Raw genomic sequence first — 18,405 nt, 5'->3', positions numbered from 1 at the left:
CATTACAGCTTCATTAAGATATGGCCAGCCTCTGGATTCTAAATAAGAAGATTAGTGGCTCTATTGTGTCAGCCAGTAGGCATGCAATCAGAGAAGCCCTTTTACCACGCTTTGACCGACTGACCCTGCACACCATCCACAGGAGTAAATACTAGAGAGAAAAACACCCCTTTTTCTTTTTCTATCTCTCTCATAAACACAGCCTGGAAAAAAAAAAAATTAGGAAACACATCATATTGTAGCCACTCCTCTGATGTTTTCATCCCTGTTGGTGTTTTGTTCGACTGCAGCGCCACTGAAAAACAAATTTGGCTCTATTTATGGATCGGCTGGCTTTGAGTCTTTTAGGTGTAATGGTGTGAGAGGAGTGGATGAATGTGGCTATTTGTGTTGGAGACATTGAGATGCTGGACAAGGCTCCATCAGGCTTGCAGAGCCAAGCCATCCATGTGGACAATATGCCGCTGCTCCACTAACCCTCATCCACATCACACACTGCATCTGCACAACTCCACCCAGAGCACTCGTTCTGGACAGGCTAGACTGTTTCGATTCCAGTTTGTGCAGCGTGAAAACAAAATGGCACATGATTCAAATGTTGACTGACCAGACGCCTGGCTACATATCTCAACATGCTCTAATAGCTGGTGGTTTGTCTGCCACTACGGTTCATATTTTCCTAATTCAGTATTTACTCCCACTCTCTGATTTGACACAAGCTCAGCAGGCTGCACTTTCCTTTGTGCTGTGGGTGGTGGTAAGTAGGTAGGCACGTTTTTCATGTCAGGTATATTAAATATAACTCTGGGACGCAGCATACATTTCCACACCAAACCCAGTTGTCACTTTCACTCCACTCACTCTATATCCAGGGGAAATGCAGCTGAGGGAATTTACAGGGCTTTTCAGCTAAATGGGCATAAATCACTGGTTTCATTCAAACTAAATAATCACAGGCCATAAAGAGCTACTTGTCTCTTACCATATATTACCACAAAGTTCCTGTGTGCAATAACGTAGCCATTCATGGCAAAAGAAAACAGAGCGAGACATTAGAAAGTGACATGTAATCCTGTTAGTCCACTGACATGTGGAGTGGCCGTGACATTTTTATCATACGTGTCCATTTCTATTTGGGAAATCAGCAGGATAAAAATGATTACTGCGCTGCCCCGAGAAGCAGACGGCCCTGCAGGAGTCCACCAGGGTGTATTTGTGCCACAGCAGCTCTGGCTGGTCATTCATAACACACATGTTGGGAGGGATGATGCCTCTGTCTCAAGCACATAAATACTAAGAATTAAAAAAAAAAAGAAAATAGGAAAAAAGAAAACATAGGCCACAGAAAAATACTATTTTAAAAAGAGGTGCAATGTGTCTCTGTCTCTCTGCGTGCACCTTTGTTGGAGGAGCTAAAGATTGTGGATTCACTGTCTAAGCTCAGCATCATCACACAACTTCCACAAAATACGCTCTGGCAAGATAATATCTTTAATTTGCTGTGTGGTTGACAAATCTGTATAGTAACTTGCAAAGCCACAGTCACATTCTAGCCCTGCAATGCTGCTTTGCCTGCTCAAATCTTTATCCTGTTTTTGTCTGATGATATGGGTATTAAAACAAGTTTGGGCACCCGAGTTTAGCTCTAATCCACCTCCACAGTCAAAGTGGGATTAATCTCAGCGCAAAGGGAAAGTGCGGGAAGTCGTGTCACCTTGGCAAAGCCTGCGAGCAAATAGGAACTTGAGAATGAAAAATCTATATATGGTCTAGTTATTTCAAATAACTCTGATGATGCTGGCTCACTTAATTACCAGAACGCATTTAATGATGTAAAAGAAAAGAAAAAAAAAAAAAACAGAAATTGTAATAATAATGTAACATGTCCTTAATCGGCCTCATTTGTCATTCAACAATACAGGTGGAGTAGCTGGGGAAAAAGCACTTGCCTATATGATTGTTCCTCATTTCTCCTCTGTGGCTGAGACAAAAGGAGACAGTGTGATTAATCCATCCCTATCAGTCAGGGGTGGTTCTCCTTTTCATTTTTTACAGGTTTCACCGTCGGTATCAGATCCGAGGAAGTAACAAATTTGACAGATAAAGACAATGCAGCCCCTTTTCTCTCATATACTCTCCCCTGTTCTCTGTTTATAATCATTTCCGGTTCGGGGCTGTTGTCTCGTACATCATTCCCTGCTTGAAGCCCTGACAGTGATCTGAGCACTGCCTCGGGCCCGTTCTCCTTTTCCTCCCACCTCTTTTCCCCCTGTGCCCTCTTTTATTCCGTGGGCTTAGCTGACCTTTGGCCCGCTGCTTGTTTACTCTCATCACTGAAGTGTGAGCAGGAGAGCCATAAAGGCAGAGTCCTGCTGGGTTAATGTGGCCTGCTGAAGAGGGAAGGGGCGGCTCTGGGCTTCTCCACCTCATTCTGCTGCACTGACTGCACGGTCAGGCGCCAGACAATACACTACAAGAGCAAGCGCTTCGTGCAGATAAAGCCAGAGGATTTTTTTTTTTTTCACTGGTAATTTTCTGAGATAGTAAAATGTTCCTGCGCTGCAAGCAGAATGTGATGCAGTGAAGTGATTTTGCCTGACGTTACACGCTCTGACTCTGTTACTTCCACCACTGTTTCCAAAACATCCTGTTCATTACAAGTAACCCTGACCTCCTGCAGCTCCTCTCCTACCCGGCGCCTCCACCGAATGGCTCCGGCCATGGTATTGACACTCTGTTCATCTAATTGCATTGATCCACCAAGGTCTCCCAAAGCTAACTAATCGAAGCAGAATTTATTTTCTGTCAATATTTGCAAAGGTCATCTCTCTTAAAGCCGTGGAGTAGACGCCGTGAACAGAGAGGAGGAGGAGGAGGAGGAGGAAGACCGTGGCATCTAGCCTGTTACTGAGGCTCGTCCAAGGTGAGCTTTAACTCGGGCTTGGCACTCATGATCCAAGGCTTCTAATCCACCGTGTTATTAAAACCCGCTGCCAAAGCAACACACTAGAGACTACAGAGGGCTTAAAGTATCCATTTCACAAAGAGGCCAGTGTCACTACAGCCGTGTTCCACGTCTCCTTTGACTTCATATCATCTCCTTTGTCGTGGCGCCTGGATCAGTGACTTTCAGCTCCAGAAGCGGGGAGCTGGATCAAATTACCATTGAAAATCTTTTGTTCTGACAAATGAAACATAAGGATCCTCTTTCATCGATGTTCTTAAAGGCTTTTTTAAGCTTGGCCTACATCCACATGGCACAAAGAATCTGAGAGAATGCCTGCGGGCTCTCTCTAGCATGTACAGTAATTAACATGCCATTAACACATTAATACACATTAACTATTCCCAATGTTAATGGCAGAGTAATTACCATACCTGATACCACACTGTGGGGAAGCCAAAGTACATTTGCCACTTTTGTGTTTCACTTTCTTTGTTGAGTGAGCTGAAAAGAATCATTTTGAAAAAATGGCTCATTCTGCTTTTTTTCCGCACAGAGAATATCAGCATCCTTGCATGTATCTGCAATGTAGAGAAGCCCCTCCAACCCTAAAAAAGTACTTTCACACACATGATTTAGCCGCTCTGATTTCATTAAAAACACACCTGAAAGAAAGAAGATTCTGACTGTAAACCTCTAAGGACTGGCTTCAGATGTGAGGCTGAAATACTGGAGGGGACAGAGAGTCTGGTGATTAAATGCAGAGTAAAAGGAGGCAGGGAATGGGCCTGAAACTGGGGAATCCCTGTCTAGAATGATGATGTATTTCCTCCCAGTGCGGTGAGTGATAAGCTAATCAGCCACGCTGACAGTGAAGTGTTACAGCCCCCCAGTGCTGGGTCAAGACTTCTCCCATCATACACCACCAGCACACACTAAACAGACAGCGCATGGAGGTGGTGGTGGTGGTGGGTAGTGACAAAAAAGTGGCTCTGGTCAGAAAAGAAGATCTCTGTCAGTTCAGGTAGCCTTTGTCCCTTGATGATGATGATGATGATGCACTACCACCCACCCCACCCACCCCCCAAATAAAGGAGGAGGCTGTGACAGCAGGGGCGAGGGGGTGTAAGATGGGAGGAGGAGGAGGATGGGGGCTTGCCACTCTCGACCCACGACTCTTTAGACGTGCGGGGGAGCAGGGGGTGGGTGAGGGGGTGGGAAAAGACAACCCAAAAAAACATCTTGAAGACATTTTGCCAAGCACACCAAAATTAATCACTGTCCCACGGTGGCACTGACATTTGTGGGAAGTGACACACAACATGACAGACTAGAGGGAGAGGATGAAAGGAGAGCGAGGGAGGGTGGGAGGGCTGGGTAAACAAGAGCCACTGTCACTCGCTGTGATCATGCGTGCATGCGTGTGTGTGTGTGTGTTTATATGTGGACGTGTGAGTGCCTGCTTTGTTTCCTGCCCTCTAAGACTCGGTGTGGGCAAACGGCCAAGTGGTGTAGTGATGGCTGACCAGGCCTGGTGGTGGCGGCTGCACGCAGCGGTTGGGGAGACTGGCCAAATGAGTGGACAGGACCTCCGCTACAGATCAGCACACTGACTGACCCTACAGGACACATACAGCATGGGGCTCCAACATAGGGCTCACATGGTTCACATGGTCTGCTAGTCACAGAATGAGCCACAATCACTGAGACATTTGTGTGTTATTCGGGCAGACATCCCATAACTATGATGAACATACAGGAAAATATCTTAATTTGAAAAGTCAGAGAATATTTTAGTCTCTGTGCTGTAGGTAGACTCAGAGTTGAGAGACAGTTATTGCATCTTGTGTTTCAATATTTCATTTTATCCCGTCCTATATTGTGTTAGCATGTTTTGCTTATTTCTTTTCTTCAGTTTCATTTTATATTTCATGTATTAATGGTCTTTAGCTGCTAGCCTCAATTTGCTGCAAAGGTAGGCTGATTTGTTATTCAGACCTCAAGCAAATAATGCAAATGTGGCACTGAAAGCCACTTATGAAATACCCAAAGGCAACTAATCACTCCTCCTCTCGTTCCAGCCTTTCTGCAGCCTCCTAATTAGAAGATGGAGATTGCATGAAACCAGGTCACACAGCAGGTCTTGTACACACCGATAACCATGCATATACACAGGCAAAACTTCATCCAGACACCAAGCCAGGCGTGCATTATTTTGAAGGCTAGAGGTGAAAAAAAAAATGCTATTTACGTTATTAATCCCATATATTTCACTGTATGCTTCCAAAGAAAGGATTTAGGCTTCAAGGATCTTGTGCCTGTGTGCTCTGTATTTGTGTGACATGCATATGTGTATGTGTGTAAATCTGTGCTCATGTCTGCATGCGTGTGTGTGAAGGCTACATGCTCACATAAACAAAGAAACGGCATTGGTAGCATACAGCCATCCATGATCCACTGCCAGAGAGATTATTCTTTGCAGTGGCATTTCTGCAAGAGAGTTGACAGTCCATCATTTAGATTTTGCAGTGTATCCACGAAAAGGCTGCATTGCCTGAAGCAGAAGGAGCTGCTCTTTCCTTCAGTGTCTTTTATGGAAGAGAATTCGGCTCCAAATTGTAAAGCCAGAATCCTTTGCTAGCTGTGCTAACCGTGTAAGGACTCTGCTACGAGGCAACTGAGGTTACGACATTGGAGTAAGACTGCACTTGACGTGCTGATTCTCGGCACGTCTCTTGGTGAGGACTGATAAAGCTCACAAAAAAACAACCAAAAAAAACACATCCACCCCCAGTGTCAAAACAAGAGCACAGTTTCCGGAAGCATCCTGATGTTGCAGGTTACTGCTGGGTCTGCAGAGTGCAGTGCAAGGAGTAGCTGGGCAGATCAGGTCTGGGCCAAACAACAGCTTGTGACAGAAGCAGGCCAGAGAGGATGTTGAGACACGCAGAGACTTAACAGGCAGCCGGCCTGCCATCCACTCTTTTTCAGCTCTCCTTATACTCAACACATCACTTCGGATCCATCGCAAGCGTCTCTCAAAGAACACGGCAAGAATAATGTTTCACATTACCATGAGAAAGGAGCGAAATAACTGTGGAGTTTTCAAAGCAAATGAGTGAATGATTGCAGGGAGAGGATCATCTCCCTCATTTCATCTGACCAGCTGAATAGTTTTATTGTGCACCTACAGATGATATTCCACCTTTTTTTTGTTGTGCGATACACTGCGAACAAGGTAGCAAAAAAAAAGGTTATTTGGTGCTAATTATTCCCAGCATGTACTTTACACACCATTTAATGAGTTAGAGTGGAGGCGTGGCCATTGGCTGTGACTTGCTTGCCCAGTTATCCAAGATGAACCGTGCAATCTCCCTCACGTCACCCCTGTCATGTGTACCAAGTCCCCCTCCGCATCCAATTCCCTGCTAGGGCTTCACTGGAGCATAGACGAGGCGCCACTGAAGCAACACAACAGCTCCCGTAGCGTCTCCGTACACCGGCGAGGGAGGAGTTGAGAGGAGAGGGTGGCGAGGGTGGTGCGGTAGAACTGGGAGCTCACTCTCATAATTACAATAATTAACAGTTGCAGATTTAATTGGAAGGGAAGGCATTAACGGGAGGAACATTGTGGCAGCGTGTGCAGAGGGAACCTTTGCCGCAAGAAGCTTTTGTCTTCTCTGTACCTAATGGTGCCTTGGCTGCGGTTGGCGAGCGCTGACACAACACAACACACCACAACCAAGCTGAGGGTTCAGACGGTGGGGCTTGTCAGGACTCAGACTGGAGGCAGATAATTAGGTGCCAGGTTAATGAGAGCACAGGCTCTTGATGGCATTTGGTTACTGTATGTGGGCAATTAATGACTTTGTTTTTGTGTTTTTATTGCCCACTTGAGTGGAAAACATAATACATTATTCACCTCAGGCCTGTGTGTGTGGTGTGTGATGGAGTAGTGGTGACTCTGGCTAAAGAATCTGTTTCCTTCACTGTGGTGAATGGTTAATTCAAAACAATGCTGTATACTATATGGAGTTAGCAAAAATGTAATCTCATTTCGCTCATGGCTACTGCGCTGTATGACCTTTTCAGAGCGTACTGCCTCATGTCGCCAACCATGATGTTAAAAACTTCAAAACACTGAAGTTGCAGGTCAGGCGCAGGACAATGTAACCACAAAACAACACCAGAACAAAGAAACCAAACCCTGTGGCCATAAGTGTTGAGTTAATTCAGCATATCACGTTTCATAATGTATTTGCAAAATTCCATACCCCCTAGAAAAGCCCTGCTTTCATTCTAGAGGATTTATTGGCAATGAATCCACTGAGAGGTCTTTAGACATCCTCTTCTTTAGCCCAACCACTCAACGCCTCCTATTTTGGAGTTAGTTGTTCTCTTGCCTGTGGTGGCCAATTAGAGTGCTATAAGATAAATGGGCGCCCACAACTTTGATGTCCATCTTTTTAATAAGCTTTGGTTAAGATGACATCTGTGTGAAAGAGTTCAATATCTTCACAGTGGGAGAGAAAAGAGGTTTATTCTAAAATGAAATATCATGTAAATACTGCTGGAGGTTTTAGGCTGGGTGGGGGGATCATAGTGTCGGCTGTGACTCTGGTGCTGGCATTCATTATCTTCCTCTGCAGTTGTGCAGATTAGTCAGCGAAAGAAGATTTTTAAAGCCTTGTGAAATCTGTGCTTTCATACTACTGAATCAGCTTCAGCATAAACAGAAAAAAAGCTTTTTTTTTAGAAGTGTTCAAGTATACAGGAAAAACAGTATGCATTTTTTTAGACATAGACATATATTTTTAAACAAAGAAAATTAATAAATACAAATGCCTGCACACCTGATATGCAGCAGTAATAGGAGAAAAGTACAGAGTAACAATATCTAAAATGGTGGGGTAATAAAATGGTGCATGAGTGTGTATGACTGCAAGAGAGAAAGAGAGGTGGAAAGAGAGCATATATCTAACCTAGCCTGCGGACGTGCTCCTTTATACGTGTGTGTAACTCAGTCAGGAATAATGTAAATGTCTGGAGAGTCTTAAGACTGAGCAGGCCCGTATAAAAGCACCCTGTTTCAGGCTAGTAAAACAAGTCAATAAATACAGCGGAGAAGCCGGTGCTGTCTGCTGCACTCTCCTGAATGAAAACAGAGGTGAACTGCTTATTTTCAGTCTGGCACCAATGGTTGACAGCGGCATTATGGGTGCTCATACATTCTGACTATCACTCGTCACAAGCTATATCTGTCAGCATTACACTCAAGTGCATTTTAGATGTAAAACAAGTGTTCCCTGGGAAGAGTATTTATGGCCTGATGTGGTCAGCCCCTAAATGAACTAAACGCTTCCTATGGCGGCGTTTGACCACGGTTATGATGTTTTTAAAAGACTTCTCTTTCTCTCCCCAATTCATCAGTTTGTCTTTTTTGTTGATTCTCACAGACAGAACAAACACAGAAGTATTTACACGCTAACCCACGGCAGGGTAGCACTTACTATAGGAGGAGGCAGATCCAAATGGGAAGCCGATGACACAGACCCACACAAAATGGAAACACCATTAAGTAGGCAAACACTTCACGGCGATAACTGCTACCTGATTACAGCGGGAAAGCTCAGCCGTGGTTCTCCTTTTTTTTTTTTTTTAATACTGTGTCAACACTTTGGGAAAGCAAATATTTCAGTGACTGCCCTCCCTGCGCTTTAATCCATATGGTGCATTCTGTTTGTCACCACAGATGTTACACTCCCAGGATGGGTTTTCAGAATGGGAAGAACTAGTCCTCGACAAGCAGTGGCTCACTTGCTCTGCGCTACACAATGAATACACAGAGGTCACACACCATATCACAGCAGGGCCAGCGTCAATCCTTTATTAAATTACCTAGCTATCTTATTTTCTGTCACTGCACTGATATGAGGGTTATCTTTTTCATTTATGTAGCGGATTTTCAGGGGGATTATGCATTAAAGATTAAGGGTGTGTATACCTAACACCTCAGCACAACAAAAATGCAATACCTCAGACAGTGCATGGCTGATGTGTGTAAGGAAAGCGGGGGGTGCTATAAAACAAATCTTCAGCAGCCAGAACCGGACAGGGTTTATTCTCCTCAGACAATACAAGCTGTGACTATACAGAATGTTTCAACCCTAAAATACTGTGGTAAGCAATACAAATCCCTTGGACAAAATGAAATGTATTAAACATGTGGATTTCATAAATCTCCCTTTCCTCGGTCTGGGTCAGAGGTATATTCACTGTAGAGCTCAGCAGACACTTTTCCCCCAGCATTGTTACTCTGAGTCGCAAGTGCTCCGAGTGGTTTCAAAATCAATGTCAGCAAAAGCTGCACGTGTATGGCAAACAGCAGATCCTCACAGTAAAACGGTTCAAATCACTTACCCCTGCTACTTTATAAGAGTATTACAGTGGTGTAGGGATTTAAAGGTCTGCTATAGAAATATTACAGCTGGAATAGAGAACTAAAATCTACATTGTAGATGTAAAAAATGCTGCAAAGATGAACAGTTCTGAATAGTTCTCCAGGTTCACACTCCACAATGCAGATAGTGTCAAAAAAAGAGAAGGGAAAAAAGCCATTCGGATCCGAGCACAACACTGTTAAACACCCAACTGGGATCCCTTTAACCTTGAGTAGCGTACCAAAGGTAGAGGCAGCCTGGGGCTATGGGGGGACTGGCTACCACAACTCCCAGTGCCATGCTGTTCCACAGTGGGGGCCCAACATGGCCAGATTGCCAGAGAGGCCGGCAGAGGTGGTGCTACAGGAGTTAGCAGGAGCTGATCATTCATCCGCTTCAACACTCATTTAAGTTGCTCCATTATCTATTTGTTTTGTTTTCCAAACCATTCTGTTTCACCGGTCACCTCACTGAAGGGAAAGAGCACCCATGTTCACCTTGTGGGTGTCGGAGCATCTGTTGGTGACTTGTTCATGAGACATTCCCGCTAATTATTTAGCTAGTGTGATGGATAATCTGTGATCATTAAAGATCAGAAGAGCTAAGAAAAGACTGGGCGTAATTATCATTGCTCTGCGGTTCCCACTAATAAGTGAAAGGACTTTGAAAAAGCACCAAGTGGCACAGGTACACAATTAAATACATACCGACAGGCTGTTATATTTTGATTTGCCTCAAAATAAAAGCTAGTAAACAAAGCATGAATGACGTATGAATGTTATACATAGTTCTGCTTCGTGTGGTCTGAGCCTGGGAGAAAAGATGAATAAAGATGGAAGATAAATTAGCCTGTGATAACACACTACTAACACACTTCAAACAAATAATGAAGCCTACAACCTATGAGTCACTTCAATCCCTTTGTATAATTCAATCATTTTTCTGACAGCTGACGATTACTTCATCATTGCATAAAGACAGATTAAAAAGTTGTCAAATTAAATATTTAAGAGGGACTGCAGGCTGTGGTGAATTTTTAAAGGAATAACACAGATTGGAGATGAAATGAGGCACCTATATGCATATTTTATGCCATAGGGAACGAATGCATATATTTTCCTCTAGGCCACCTACTTTGTAATAAAGAATAGTGAGTGTATAGATGTGTTAACGCAGCACAGCGGAAATGATATGAAAGAGAAATTGGTTTTACATAATGATGTCAAAAGGAATATGGCTCTGCATGGTCATGTGGAATAAAGATAAGATTCTCTTTCTCCGTGAGTGAATATTTCGCTAATGGTTTCTTCATTTCCTTAAAGAATAAAGAAGCCAGCTTTGTATGAACCATGAATGAGGTTTCTATTGAATGAAGTTAACATTTATCTTTCAATAGCAGAGGAGATCTGTTGGAAATACCCATGTGTGGAGCAGAATACTCAATGTAAAAGCTTTGTCATCTGTTGAAATAAAGAGAAAGTGACAAGTGACAGTAACTGCTATCACATTTTCAGCAGGAGGAAGGTTTGAAGAGGAGAACAAAGCAGTAAAACGCAACGCAGTGAGGGTTAAATCTCTATAAAGAACAGAGAGGAGGCTGCATTTCACAAAGTCAGCATCGATTGGAGTAAACAATGACTGATCAATACACACATAAAAGACTCCCTCTAACAAAGACTTGCATGTAGATTTCATATATCATATCTCACAAACAGATACTGCGGAGAGGATGTCTCCTCAAGCCTGTTGAATTAGCAGCAGGGCACCTTTTTCTAATATGCTTGTTTTCTATTCAGCACTCGCACACAGATAACACTCCTGTGTCCATACACGCTTACTCATGCAATAAGCATCATTGTCACAGAGCTTTCCTTTCCAAATGGTTCAGCCTCCACCATCTGCAGGCGTTCCCAGACACACCGCTTTGAGTCTGCCATAATGATGCATGACTAAGTACAGTTAAAGTGTTGCAGTCTGTTGGCAAAAAGCAGTCAAGCACTTTGCTATAGTGTCACTACGGATAAACCATACAGCTGAAGGTTGACGATGGATAAAAGGCAGTGACAGGCCTAGTGATGTGACTCTGTGTGTGCATGTGTGTGTGTGTGTGTGTGTGTGTGTGTGTGTGTGTCTGTGCTAGTGTGGATTCACATGTGTGTGAGAGGTTAGAAACCATGGCACAGCAGATTTGTAAGTGTACTTAACTAGGATGTGAAATAGGGTTGGACACAGTGAAATAAAATGCTGTGCTGGAGTCTGTTAAAACTGGGACACGGTTTAAAAGTTATTCCCTCTGCCAATAAGCAGGCATCTCTCTACTACTACGGTTTTAAGGGAATCACAACCTCATAGGTTTTGCTAATATCATTTGTCACACGCATTTCTGCAAATTGTTGGTAGCCAAGCACAATATGAAATCATCAAATGCAATCCCAGCACATTTCTTGATGCATTTGGACACCGTCTTTTTGGAAAATGATTATGATTTTTTTTTTTTAGATTTTTGATTTACACAAGATTGTTACTTGGGATAGAGAGTCCAGTCCTTGCACAGCACTGTTTATTTAGCTTATTTGGCCTTATACAGCCTACTCCTTTGGTTGAATTTTGCAATAAGGGACTCAAGCCTCCCTCTCAGCTCTAACCCAGTCTCTCTCCTCATTTCACTGTCTTCTCCACTATTCTTCAGAGTAGATATTCAGCGTACAGTGAATACAGAGGAGACAAAGAACTCTCCATTTTACTGTACTCTGTTTGCCAAAGTCTTTAGTGTCAAAACGCTCCACAGACTTTGTTGCTGCTTTGTCGAGTTCACCGCTGCAGCCGCTTTCATGTAAATGATCTTGAATGTTATTTTCTAAAGAATGCATTTTAAAGAGAAAATTCTCATTTCTCCCTCTGCATCTTGTCACAAACCCTTTTCTCTCCTATCTCCTCCCCTCTCTCCCGCTCCCTCCCTGCCGCAGCCGTAGACTGCATAATTGATGCAAATACTGTCACATGTGTCAGGAGTGGAGGCTCTTCTAGTTTACTTCTGTGCTACACTTTATCGGAGAACATTAAGTGGAGAAAGCAGCCTCATGCCAGGGGTGGAAAATCAGCTTGTCAGTGGTCTCATTCACACAGCCATCGCTTCGGGATTGTTTCATCAAGGTGATTGAGAACAAAAAGTACGGCAGCAAATTCCAGCTCATGTTTAGGAGCCCCGCCACATACATTATTTATATTTGTTGCCCACCCTAGTCTCTCTAGCCATCTGAATACATCATTGCCTAATTCTCAAGTATTTCTTCAGATTTCCTCCTTATTTGCGCTATATCCTTTCCACATCAACCACGCCATACCATTAGGCTTGTAGAGCACGCTTTTTGTGTGTGACACAGACCTGAAATTATAGATAGCTGCTTTCAAGGAGTGCTGGGGCCTGATGCGAAAGCTGTAATGGCTGTTGAGTGACTGGAGTGCAGTCAGAGACAGAAACGGGATTTCATTTACAACAACGATACAGGAGGAATTATGTAAAATGGTAACATTCCATGCCATTTAATGAGCCATATTCACTAATGTCTATGTCTATGGTCTAGCAGTAATAAAACGCACTGCCTGCCAGAGCTCTGCTGCTACACTGTTTCTGTCTATTTCCAGCTCTGTATGAAACAATGGTGCATAACAGAACAGGCAGACATTTGCAGTTCTTTACTCTGCGCATTGAATGCTCTGCCTTCAGACAGAGTGAGGTGCTTGTCTGCTACCCTTACCCCCCCCCTCCTCCTCCTCCCCCATCCTCCTCCCTCTACTATGCTCTCTCCCTGTCCTCTTTTTTCTGGCCCTAGTCTGTGCTACAGATTAAGTGACTTGATCCTGCAAACATCTGAAGAATTCAGCTCCACAAAGGGGTCAGACAAAGGCCAGGGGATAGCCTTACAGGTCCTCCTCCATTAGCAGATCCACAGAGGTGTCATCAGGAGAGCTCTGCAGGCAACAAAGACGCCTCAAAAAGAGCAGATTGCCAACTGATGTTTATCTCTGGACTCATTATTAAAACCCTTACAGCCTGTGCCTTGTTGGACATATGATCTCTGAAATTAATGGGAGAAATTGATTAACCTTGCACTGTGCACATGCTGTCTGCGGTGATTTGTATTAGGAAAAAATATATTTTTTTTTTGGACTGGTAAATGAAATCCTACATCTTTGCTGTTTGTCAAATCTTCACAGTTTTTCGCAAAACAATTTTTTTTTGCACAAACAAGTTCTTGCTTGTGAACTCACGCCAAGTAAGCTGCAAGTGCTGACTGTCTCTTTGTTTACATGTTTCTTGATATAGACAAACAAAAATACCCCATATTTTCCAGGCAATAGCATTCACAAAGAATATCTGGGGCTCCTAGAAAAACATTTCAACTGTAATAAGCTTTCTCCATGAGAGTCTGAAACATTTCAGAGGGCTCCTTTGAAGCTCTCACTCTGTTGACTGTTCATATATAGACAGTGCTTGGAAAGCCTGAGCGCCATATCGCTGTAACCTCTCAGCGCTTCTGCATTAATAATTAATTGCCAATGTGAGTAAACACCACTGTAGATACAAGAATGCCCCTAACAACACAAACTCTGCTGCTCCCACTTAAAGCTGTACGCCCAACAAATTTAGTTGAGTTTGTGGATACATGCTAATGCTGCACTGTCGTCTGTCACACACATCATGGAGAAAATTCAGTAGCCTCTGTGTGTGTCTACTTGGAAAGAGTTGTGTTTTGCTCAGTGCTGCAAAACCTTCATACAGGAGATGCGATTCAAGCAGGTGGCTCCATCTTTCATTCTGCAGATTCCGATGTACCTGCTCAAGAGGAGATGTGGAGGCGTTGCTCTTGCACAGTTACCCTTTAGCTTACAGGCAACATGCTGTGAGTTTACGGCTAACACAACCTCATTTATATTACTTATAGTGAAGAATGTATGTGCGGGGCCCTGTAGAACATGCTGACCTTGTCACTGTTCGCAGCATCTCACCATGCTAGTGAGGAGCCTTGCTGGTCTTCAGGTACTGTGGGCTTCTTGCTTGTGTGTTATACATAAAGGAGAAACTAAGGGCCTCTGAGTGTGACAGTGGAACAGTTGCTTATTGAATAGCTAAGCAACATAACATGCCCACTGAACTCTGATTAAAAGATTTTATTACATATACAGCACAAGCTCATATCATAGTAAAGGTTCTGAACATCCAGTTTGTTTCTGAATACAACAGAAATGAGAGGCTCTGTTATATATAATACAATACATACACTAATCATATTACTGTGGCTGTGCATGCATCACCAATGAGCCTTATTTTGCTTTTGGTTGTGGAATATGAGCAGCTATTCAGAATTCAGGGGCAAGGAGAGCGTCTTTTATCTTACTATAAATCCTCATTATTTCTAATAGCACTTCTGAAGGCTAAAGAGTAGAGCAGACCATGTTCTCTTTATTCTGCAGTCACTGACAGACATGGCCAAGCACTATGGGTTAATGTAATATCACAGTTGGATACCTCCTCAACTCACTTACATTCCCTGTTAGCTTAAAAGCCCTTCAGTGAAAAAAATATAGAGAAAAAGTATGCAATGCATGAAAGGAGGTGACGATTGTGGGGCCCATAATGGCAGAGGGTCCAAAAAAAGTCCAAATTAATTACTCCAAAACATAGACCCCATAGGAGAGTTAGTCTGACAGATTTCAAGAATATCATATTTTAATGTTTTCAATCGAGCAATACGTTATTTTAGTGTTGTAAAGTAACATCTGCCAAAAACAAAAGACTAAAAAAAATCACATCTGTGATATCCATAGTCCCATTTTGTCATGGAAAAACGTTGGTCTAAGAATAGAAAAATGGACTGTAAAAAGTCCATGGTTCATCTACTGAGACTGGCATATCAATTAGGATTGTGAATAAGAGTGTAATTGAAAGCAACAGGAGCAGAAAGAAACGGAAATTCATCAAGGCAAGCATGGAAAAGCACAAATGAGTTCCGAACGAGACACAGAGAGCTTCATCCCTATTCTTCTGTCTCTGTCTTTGCCCAGAACAGATCCACCTAATCTCTCCCACCATTACCAAACAATGAAATCAGCAACAAAACAACTCTAGTCTGCTCTAGTTTCCTTTAATAATTCTAAGGGGGCTAATTGTTTTATTAGAAAGTACAAATAAATATTTCTTGGACTGTCTCTCCTTCCAGCCACAGCAGATTCATAAACTTGGTGTTAACAGCACATTGGGTGCTAAAGTCTGCCGCCTCGGGGGCCTCAATAAAGTGGTAAATCTAGTTTTATAAAAGTGAGAAAAAAAAGGAGCTCAATGTGTAGCATTAACTAGTTGCTGTTAGCTCATCAGTCACAACCTGTTGAAGTGGTTCATCACCTCTTAACGTGTAATTTTGAGCAAACTAAGAAATTTAAGTGCTATTGAGGTCAAAGGTCGCCTTGCTGGAGCTTTTATAGCCAGGTTTTATTGGGTGTGCCGGTGCTCTGCGCTCATGATTGCTTTGCAGGGCCTGGCTCACTGGCTAGGAAGCATCTGTGTCTTCCTATATTCTTATCTCTGCTGGCAAGCGAACACACTGGTGCAGGCCTGCCACGCAATCATTGTACCATGGCTCCACTGTCACTAAATGGCACGTTCTCTCAGCCCCAGTCCTCCCTTTCCTAGGCACGGGCTTCTCCAGCTGCAGCCTAATTTCCTGTGACTTGCCTAATTACTGTAATTAAGGATTAATTGCCATTAATTATTCACACATAAGCTCATCGCAAATCATGGGGTAAATGTCTTATGAAAGCTGCCATACAAGCCATGTATAAACACACTAGGATGCTCCAGGCTGCTGAATCGATCACTCAGCCCTCCAGCAAATCTCCACGCCACACTTAGGAAAACAGCGATAACTCTCCCCAAATCAACAGCCTATCCAGGTGATGGAGGAATCAATTCACGTGCTTTATTCTCTGTCTCAGCTACATTCGATTGCATCCTATAGCGCTTCCAGGACACGAAACAGACAAGAGAAAAGTGTCTGTGAAATATGCTGTAAACGGTAACTTTTGATAAACGGGTTTGATGTTTCCAAACACAAGATAATGGAAGGAAATGAAGCTGAGTGAGGGATAAGCATAAGCAGAGGCTAATTCCACTCTAATCTACTTCTGTCATCTTATCCTTGATTTCAGCAGCAGAAGAATCAGACCATTCAATCTGCTACCACAGTAAAGAGGTGAGGAACATGAAGCTCTAGTAGAATTTGTCACGATTAAGGTCATTCTCTGAAAAGTGGTCAGAAATCTACTGAGTGTCACTTAATTTTTCATTGTTTCTCTAAATTCTGGGAAGTTCACTTAAACCTGAGATTGATTTTAGGTCAAGGAAAAACATGTCATTAACCTCCAGTTCTGAGAAGCTTTTATCTCTCTGAGAAAAAAAAAAAGTGAGCGGTGATGTCTGGGACCTTCCGGCTTTAAGTGGGGGAGAAACACAGATGTAGCGTAGGGAAATATTTACACTTGCCAATACTCTGATGATTCCCAAGCATTTTTGAGGAAATTGTTTTTAAGGCTTCAGCATCATAAAATCATAATAATGGTCATAATGTAAATCTGGTGAGCATGAAATGTCTTCCAGGGGCTCGCATGCAAACAGTATTTAAAATGAGACATCTTTACAAGGCTTTAAATCAGCAGTGGAGCCATGTGTTGATAGAGAGAGAAAAAAGAAGAAGTAAACTGTCTGGTGCTTCACACCAGGTCTGTGAGACCTCACAGTAATGCCACAAACCTGGTTGTAATACATAAGACTGAGAACTATTTTCTGAATCCTGCTGTGGCCCCTGGAAAGCTGCTGTCTCAGCACTGACACTGTACACCATATCTGCTACTCCATGTCTTTTTTTTCCTATTTACACTGGTCACTAAGCGAGATGTGGGACTGGATTAGAGGGGACTAATTGTTGGACCAAAGGCAGATGTGGAAGATTAATGCAGGAAACATCTTCATTTTGGGGGCATAAGTTTGTGTGTCTGATTTAAACATTTATGTTAATGGACCTTCTGGCAGCTCTTTAATGCTCCACACTCTCTTGTAAACAGCCTCTTTGCAAATCCATCACTGGGCCATACTGCAAAAAAATCCAAGCTGCACAAGGAGAAGGGAACAGATAACACCATTCCACATCAAGACAAGGGGATAACAAGACTTCAGACATACAGAGGCAGCTTGAGCCAATGCTGGCGAAGTTTCCCCTGATCAGCATTATTGCAGCCACAGTTTAATTTATAGAGCTGAGCCAGTCCTGTTTTATGCGTTTGTTAGATTAATGTGCAGAGCCATACTTTTTTACAGCTATGGTTTTTGATCAAGTTCAATTTATTGGGATTAACCTGAGGTTCAAGTGTAGTCTATGATCCATTTCAAATCATTATAAGAAGCCTCTATTTTCTCCAGCTGTGATTGAGTTTCTACTCCTTATAATTAAACACAAGTTTAAACTGTCAAACCTGTCCTCCAATTATGACAGTTCTTTAATGACCCCTTTGCTGTAACATATTAATTTCTTCTTATTTTGAACTTTTATACCTTTTGACTTTGCTACGTGCCCCTTAAATTAGTATGTGTTAATTGTTACCTTATAAGCCACACAGTGCTGTGATAAATACTACTTTTCACTGAGACACAAGAGAAAAGCCTGATTGTGCCGTGGTGTTAATATGGAAACGTGTTGTACAGTCAACGTGTCACCGCTCTGTGTGTCAGCATGTGAGTTACAAGACCCCACAGCCTGTGCAACTTTCTGTGGACCCTGCTGCCCCCACACATTTCACACTCCCACCTCCCCCTGTGTGACACCTCCCAGCACGCACATGCATCATTGCATCATTGATGCCTAATTGATACTTCCCTATTTATTGTCACCTTCCCTCTCTGTCAGCTGACTAGTGTTCTCCATGTCGCTTTGCATTTATGGACTCCCGGCTGCCTTGATCTCGGTAATT

General features: G+C 42.9%; 1 protein-coding gene across 7 annotated transcripts in view; it reads right to left on the bottom strand.

The window, feature by feature from the left end:
• Positions 1-18,405, bottom strand: part of pbx3b (pre-B-cell leukemia homeobox 3b) — a 58,273-nt gene that overhangs the window by 14,090 nt on the left and 25,778 nt on the right. The gene's annotated exons all lie outside the window — the stretch shown is intronic.

The sequence above is a fragment of the Lates calcarifer genome, linkage group LG13 (assembly GCF_001640805.2).
Source record: "Lates calcarifer isolate ASB-BC8 linkage group LG13, TLL_Latcal_v3, whole genome shotgun sequence".
Taxonomy (NCBI): Eukaryota; Metazoa; Chordata; class Actinopteri; family Centropomidae; genus Lates; species Lates calcarifer.
The sequence above is the reverse complement of the archived record's forward strand: the minus strand, read 5'-3'. Positions and strand labels throughout refer to the sequence as shown.